This window comes from Diachasma alloeum, unplaced genomic scaffold (genome assembly GCF_001412515.2).
Source record: "Diachasma alloeum isolate Michigan unplaced genomic scaffold, Dall2.0 Dall_scaffold_78913, whole genome shotgun sequence".
Taxonomy (NCBI): domain Eukaryota; kingdom Metazoa; phylum Arthropoda; class Insecta; order Hymenoptera; family Braconidae; genus Diachasma; species Diachasma alloeum.
Genome location: NW_021683648.1, coordinates 48,220 through 55,386, shown reverse-complemented (window position 1 = coordinate 55,386; position 7,167 = coordinate 48,220).

Here is a 7,167-nt window from a genome sequence, read left to right as displayed (position 1 = left end):
CCGGTAATTGAAAATTCACCTCTCCCTTCCTAATTGAGATTAAGAGATGAAAAAAGGACAGTTCGACGGAGAATTAAATTCCCCATCAATTAACNCGGCTGCGTTCAAACTGTCCTCTACACGCGTGTCGTTAACCGATAACCCACGACGGAATGGATTTGAATCCTTATGAGTTTGTGCATTGAGGCAATCGAAGAGTCTATTTACTTTCTCTAGAAAATCGGCAGTTGGAGAACACGATGGATGTTTCAATTCGCCAGTCACGTGACCTGTGCGAAGGGCCTGTGCTACTGAATGACTGAAAATTTGAGCAGCCATTGAAACATTCATTTTTGAAAAACGATTAAGCTCGACATGTCTGTCAGTCAATTTCGGGGCTGCCCGAACAACACATGTTCTTTCTAAGTCACGAAGCTCCCGTATTGCCCCCCAAGAAATTGGTACTGTCGGAATTTCACTCTCTTTGTCAGATACCTGCCATCCTTGGTCGGAAAGAATGCCATCCTCTTCAGGAAACATTTTTTCGTCGTAAATAATGCCTTCCTCTTCAAAAATCATTTCTTCTTCGAAAAAAATGCGTTGTTGATCAGGGAGGATCTCTTCGTCGAAGAAAATATGTCTCCTATTAGGAAGGATTCGTTCCTCCTCGCGAGGGCGTGAATCCGAGCGAGAATTTGCCTGTGGAAGCAAATAATCGCTCATAAAGAGATTATTCCGCAGTCCTTTAAGGAGATGCGGAACATCGAAGCCAAAATAGATTTTTTGACCATCGAACAAATAGAAAGGTGCATCCTCTTATAAGCTCACGCCAGCTTGTTAAGAGGGTTTTGTGAATAAAGCACGTATGACGGTTGCATTCGTCTGGGCTTGATCGCACACACAAAATCTTATCCGAAGCCAAACATCAAAGACGNGTAAGCTCACGCCAGCTTGTTCAGGTTTTGTGAATAAAGCACGTATGGCGGTTGCATTCGTCTGGGCTTGATTGCACACACAAAATCTTATCCGAAGCCCAACATCAAAGACGCAATGTATAGCCTCATCAATCATGCACTTAAGGATTTCACTGCGAACTGTACCATTGGAAATGAAATAGGCAATCGGTTGTTTCCAACTTGATCGTAGTCCTCGAATAACAAATACTAACGCGTGGTTCCCGATTTTATTCGATCGACCGTATTCACCTAAATCCTCGAAACCCGTTACGCAATCCAGACGCGAGTCGTATTCTAATAATTCGCATATCGACGTTTCATCCCACATAAGAATACATTCTTTTTCGAAATCCTGCATTTGCTTAACTTTTTCCATTAATTTCGCGAAAACTCCGGAGTTGAATCCAGGAGTAATTATAGTCTCGTTCATCCATTGCCGGACTAACGTAAGGCACGGTAAGTTCATAATTTTTTTTCTCCTGAAAAATCGATAAACTCTCGGTCCCCTAGCATAAATCTGTAACGCGAGTTCTTGCTCATCTTGCACCCACGCACGTCTTCGCGAATGTCGGAGTTGCATTTTAACGGCGCGAAGCTCCTCTCCACTTAAATGCTGTGCTGCGCCGGCAATCACTTCGTCGACTCTTACTTTCTTCGGTTTCTTTGGTTTAGCTTTCTTGCGACGCGAAATTTTCCGCTGTAAAACTTTAATTTGTTTACGTTGTTTGTAGTAAAGTACGCGTTGTTCGCGGTATTTCACACGTTGTTTATCTAGTTCTACGCGTTGTTGGTCTATTTCTGCGCGTTGATTTTCGAGTTCTACGTTTTGTCTTTCGAGTTTCCCGTATATTCCGTGTAATTCTCGCTTCAATCTTGCTGCTTCCACAGGGCTAACAGTGTCAAACTGAGCATTGTGCTGCTCTTCGCGGAGGGCAGGAATCACATTCTGAGATTCATTGAAATAATTGTTAGATAAAGCTGGGGTGGTATTTCCTACTGCGTTTCTTACATCGAAGGGTTTCGCGTCGACCTTAAGTCGCCTCTTTTTCGATGGTCCAACGAAAAAATAATCTGACTCCTTAAAATGAGCGGAACAAATCCGATGTTCCCCTAGCTCTTTGGGGGTCAACTTGCGCAGCTCCTCATTGCCAATATTATCGAGCTACTCTTCTGAACTGAAAAAAAAACATACGTCTTGATGACAGGAAGTCAATCAGAATCGCCAAGAGTATCTGCACAGTATCTGTATTCAATAAATGCTAAAGTCCCTGATTCGTTATTTTCAGAGCCTGCGGTTTTTGTATTTTGAATCATTTTGCCATTTGTGGCCTCGAAAAAGAAATTCTTGAACTAAAAAGATCTCGATTATAATAACCCGAGTACTTCAAAATTGTCGAATATTTCCCGACAGTTTCGTTACTTAGCAATATGTGCATGAAGTTTGGCAGTATCAGAATCCCGAGCGCTTGCGGGAGGGATTTTATGCCAAACTGCATGCACATGTTGCTGATCAGGGAAATTGAAGGGAAATACTCGATTAATTTTCAAGTACGAGGGGTATTCGGCGGATTATTCCCCCCATTAAAATCTCGATCACTGAGATTTGACTTTTTTGTCGCAAAATGAAGCATTTTTCCTCTAAATCGTCTTATTTTTCTCAATCATTTTCACTAATGTCACTGCTCTTTGATGTTTCTTCAATAGTCTCAGGTTAAATTGTTACGGAAAACTTTTGTTTATTGCTTAGCAATAGCCATGGTATTACCAAAAAATTATTGACATCATATGTACCACGTGATGTCAAATTCCATGTTCCTATTGGTCGAGATTTAAATGGTGCAGAATAATCAGTAGTACCACCAGACCTCCAAAATTATCGAATTTTTCCCGATTGTGTTGTTGCGTATCAACGAGAGANAATTTAATTCTCCATCGAACTACTCTTTTTTATCCCTCAATCTTACTTAGGAGGGGAGAAGTGAATTTTTAATTCGCGGGCGAATGGTGAAAAGTCCCTGTGCGCCGAATAGAAAATTATTGTTCTTACTGGCCCATGACTTTGTCGTAGTTTGTATTTTTTTGTTACAGAGATTACGGGATGAAAGAGCATTAATTAATGNCCCCAAAATCACGCCGAAATCACCGAAATCCCTGAAATCAAAGGATTTCGGCTCTCCGAAATCACCTCCGAAATCATTCGAAATCGTCCGAAATCAAGCGAAATCAGTGCATCCGAAATTAAAAATTATTCGCGGGGGATGGAGCAGAATGGTCTGCTTTTCGACATTTCGAATTATTTAATTTACGGTGCAGGGGGTGCCTACGATCAATTTCCATTTGAAAAATTCATGTGGGCTATGATCCCTTGCGGGTGACAATTTTTTTTTGTCAAATAAAACTCAAAATTTGGGCTTCTCACCCGCAAACACCTACATTTCCAACATTTCCCCACTTTCAATTTCGCTGGAACTTTTTTGGGGGGGTGGAGGGGGTGCCTAGGATACATTTTCAGTTGGAACATCCATGCAAGATGTGTTCCCGTGACTTTCAGAATTTTATATGTCAAATAAAAATAAAAATTTGAACTTCTCACACACGAACACACACATTTCGAATATTTGATTTATTTCAATTTCGCTGAAACTTTTTTTAGGGGTGGAGGGGATGCCAAGGATCCATTTGCAGTTGATAAATTTATGTGGGCGATAATACTAAAATAAAATACTAATCTAAATTAGGACTTCTCACTCACAAACTTCCAGAATTCATTGTCCATTCTAAAAATATCGAATTATTCGAAAAATTCGAATAATTCGCCATTTTGAATAATTCCAAAAATATAATTATTCGATTACATTCCATTTGTACACTATTCGCACACCCCTAATGCCAGGGAAAAAGGAAAAATGTCGGAGAAACTTTTTCTTTGGGGGGGGGGGACTGGCCCATGACTTTTGTCGTAGTTTGTCGTAGAATGGTGAAAAGTCACTGTACGCCGAGAAAAAAATTATTTTTCTCACTGGGCCATGACTTTGCCGTAGTTTGTATTTTTTTTTTACAGAGAGTAAGGGATCCAACATGGATCGATTGATGGGGAATTTAATTCTCCATCGAACTACTCTTTTTTATCCCTCAATCTTACTTAGGAGGGGAGAAGTGAATTTTTAATTCGCGGGCGAATGGTGAAAAGTCCCTGTGCGCCGAATAGAAAATTATTGTTCTTACTGGCCCATGACTTTGTCGTAGTTTGTATTTTTTTGTTACAGAGATTACGGGATGAAAGAGCATTAATTAATGGAGAATTTAATTCTCCGTCGAACTGCCCTTTTTTCATCCCTTTATCTCAATTAGGACGGGAGAGGTGAATTTTTAATTACCGGGAGTCACTGCGCCGCGAAACTATAATTTTTCTCACTAGCCCATGACATTCATGGCAGTTTATATTTTTTTGTTACAGAGATTAAGGGATGAAAGAGCATTAATTAATGGAGAATTTAATTCTCCGTCGAACTGCTTTTTTTTCATCCCTTAATCTCAATTAGGAAGGGAGAGGTGAATTTTTAATTACCGGGCGAATGGTGAACAGTCAGTGTGCACTGCGAAAAAATTATTTTTCTTACTGGCCCCTGACTTTCATGGCAGTTTTTAATTTTTTGTTACAAAGATTAAGGGATGAAAGAGGGTTAATTGATGGGGAATTTAATACTCCGTCGAACTGCCCTTTTTTCATCCCTTAATCTCAATTAGAAGGGGAGAGGTGAATTTTTAATTACCGGGAGTCACTGTGCGCCGTGAAACTATTATTTTTCTTACTGCGCTGTTATTTCCATGACAGTTTCTTCCATTTTTCGCAGAGATCAAGGAATGAATGAGGGTCAGTTGGTGGGGAATTTAATTCTCCATGGAACTATTCTTTTTTCATCCCTTAATCTCAATTAGGAGGGGAGAAGTGAATTTTTAATTCGCGAGCGAATGGTGAAAAGTCACTGTGCGCCGAGAAGAAAATTATTTTTCTCACCGGCCCATGACTTTGTCGTAGTTTGTATTTTTTTGTTACAGAGATTAAAGGATGCAACGGGGATCGATTGATGGGGAATTTAATTATCCGTCACACCCTCTGTGTAACATTCCTTAATATTAATTAGCCAGCAAATGAATCACCTGAAAAACATTAAGAACATGCTGAGGACGAGGAGGACATAGGTTCCCCTCCGAAACTATCCCTGTGACAGCGGGACTGCTACTGTCGAGTTACCCGCACAGGCAGTTCGCCCAGCCGTCAGATTCGACCGTGGCGGCATTCCTCCGTTGGGGTCGAACTACTTTTCGCTTGGGGTCAGTCCAACCCCGAGATCTGAGCCTCTACTTTAGTCAATCCTCTTTGTGGCCAACTGTGCCTTGTTACGTCCCGAGCTGGTTATTTTGTAATATAGATGGCGGGTCCGTTGCCCGTGGAGTGCTAAAGCACTCTGCTGCACAAGTGCGGGTTTTATTTAAATAATTGTACACAAACACTGGATTTATGTAGAAGATAAAATTATAATGAATATATTTGCACTTTGACTTTCGTTGACAATAACAAATAGAAACTTTGAACACAAACTCAAAGGAGAAGATCTCTAGATCTTCACTAGTCCACGTAGGTGGTGGATCTGCTGTTAATTCTAGTCTTAAAATTATTCTAAGTCTAACGCGCGAAAAAGTCATCCCACTCGAAGGAGTGGGGAGCCAATCATGTCCTTGGACTTGGTCGATGGGGTTGGTCTCACACCCCCACAACCGTTCGTTCTAACCCAGCCCCAAACTCTCGGGCCTACGTGACCCAAACAAAGGGCCTCACCCACATATGTTGGGGAAAACAAGGGAAATTCCGAAGTTTTCTTGGGAAAGAAATAAATTCTCTCAAGAAAGGTTTTTTGACTCCGACGGGTCAAATTGCACTCGAAAAACTCATCATATAAGAAAAAAGAGGTACTTGAAAGGGATTAACCTCCGGGTGGTCTGAGGATGTTGGGACATTCCCCAGTTTATTGCTCTTTTCCTGTTCTTGGGTTTTTCCCGAGTCTTTGTTCAATGAAAACCTAAACATTTCTCTATTTTAAAAATTATTAAAAAACATCTCGATGAATTAACTTAGAAATTGAAAATAATAAATTTGAATATAAATCCTAAAGTTAGGGAAAATGGCGGTCGTCTAGGGACCCTGCAACCGTCGCTGGTGCATATGCGACAGCCTGCATGAGACTTGAGATCATTTTTGTGGGAACGAATGGTTACTCTTCATAAAGTGCTTCTTCCCAAAGAAGTAACCTCAGCCGTATATCCCCACTCTACCCAAATTCCCATCTATACTAGTGCTCAAAGAGGATAGACCTGAGTAGCGGCCCGGATCGGGGGGTTTGACTGACTCCAAAAATGTTAGTTGGTACCCCACGGGAAAAGCGGCGTCCCGGTCGAATTGTCGGTAAATGTGAGTCGGGTGCGTGAGTACCTCGGCAGTAGCAGTCCCGCTTTGACAGGGACAGATTCGGAGGAAGATTTCTGTCCTTCTTGTACTTAATGTTTACTTTATGTTTTTCAGTTGATTTATTCGCCGACTAATTACTATTAAGGGATGAAACACAGATTGTTCAATGGAGAATTAAATTTCCCATCCATCAACCCCCGTTTCATCCCTNCGCTTTGACAGGGACAGATTCGGAGGAAGATTTCTGTCCTTCTTGTACTTAATGTTTACTTTATGTTTTTCAGTTGATTTATTCGCCGACTAATTACTATTAAGGGATGAAACACAGATTGTTCAATGGAGAATTAAATTTCCCATCCATCAACCCCGTTTCATCCCTTAATCTCTCTAATGAAAAAATTATAACTGCGACGAAAGTCGCGGCGCTATGAAAAACTCAATGGTTTCTCGGCGCAGTGGCTCCCGACAACTCGCCCGCTAATTACAAAATCGTATCTCTGCTGCTAATTAATATTAAGGAATGAAACCAATGCTGTTCGATGGAGAATTAAATTCCCCATCCATCAACCCCCGTTTCATCCCTTAATCTCTGCAATAAAAAAATTAATGTTGCGACGAAATTCGAAGCGCGCTATGAAAAACTCAATGGTTTCTCGGCGCAGTGGCTCCCGACAACTCGCCCGCTAATTACAAAATCGTATCTCTGCTGCTAATTAATATTAAGGAATGAAACCAATGCTGTTCGATGGAGAATTAAATTCCCCA